Below are 603 nucleotides of genomic sequence, written 5' to 3' on the forward strand. Positions count from 1 at the left end.
ACAGCTTTACCAGCTCAGACCCCTTGAGATTACTCAGCACCCACTGCACACCGGGCCCAGGGAGTCACAGAACAAGGAGCCGAGGCTGCAAGGAAGGTAAGGGCCTGGGAGGGGTCGGGGCCTGGAGAGCCTGCTGCCCGCCCGGTGCCATGCCCGGCCCTGAGCCAGCCCTGTCCTCACAGCGGCTCGGCCACGGGGTCTGCTACTCACAGGAGGCCTGGACTTCGCCCAGAATGAGCACCGTGTAAAGACAGGCGCGTGTAAGAGCAACCGCGTTCCTGCGTCTGGGGTTTGCTGTCATTGTCACTGGTTGGTTGGTTTTAACACTTAGAATTTTAAACACAGTTTAGGAACAAAAATCCCTAGCATCAGTTTTTTGTTTTTTTTTTTTTCCGAAACATGAGTGTTTCTTATGAGCCGCATTGGATTGAAGAGTCTCTCCCTTCCCTCCCCGCTTAATTGAATCCATGTCACCAAATATTCAGGGGCCGGCCCCACCCCGTGCCCAGCCAGCACCTTCCCTGAGGGCTCAGACCCTCGGGAGGGAACAGATGAGCCAGTGGGGCCTGTCCACGACCCGGGGGTGTGCCTGCTCCTCCTGGG

Source organism: Pteropus vampyrus, unplaced genomic scaffold (genome assembly GCF_000151845.1).
Source record: "Pteropus vampyrus isolate Shadow unplaced genomic scaffold, Pvam_2.0 Scaffold90, whole genome shotgun sequence".
In the NCBI taxonomy this organism is placed as follows: Eukaryota; Metazoa; Chordata; class Mammalia; order Chiroptera; family Pteropodidae; genus Pteropus; species Pteropus vampyrus.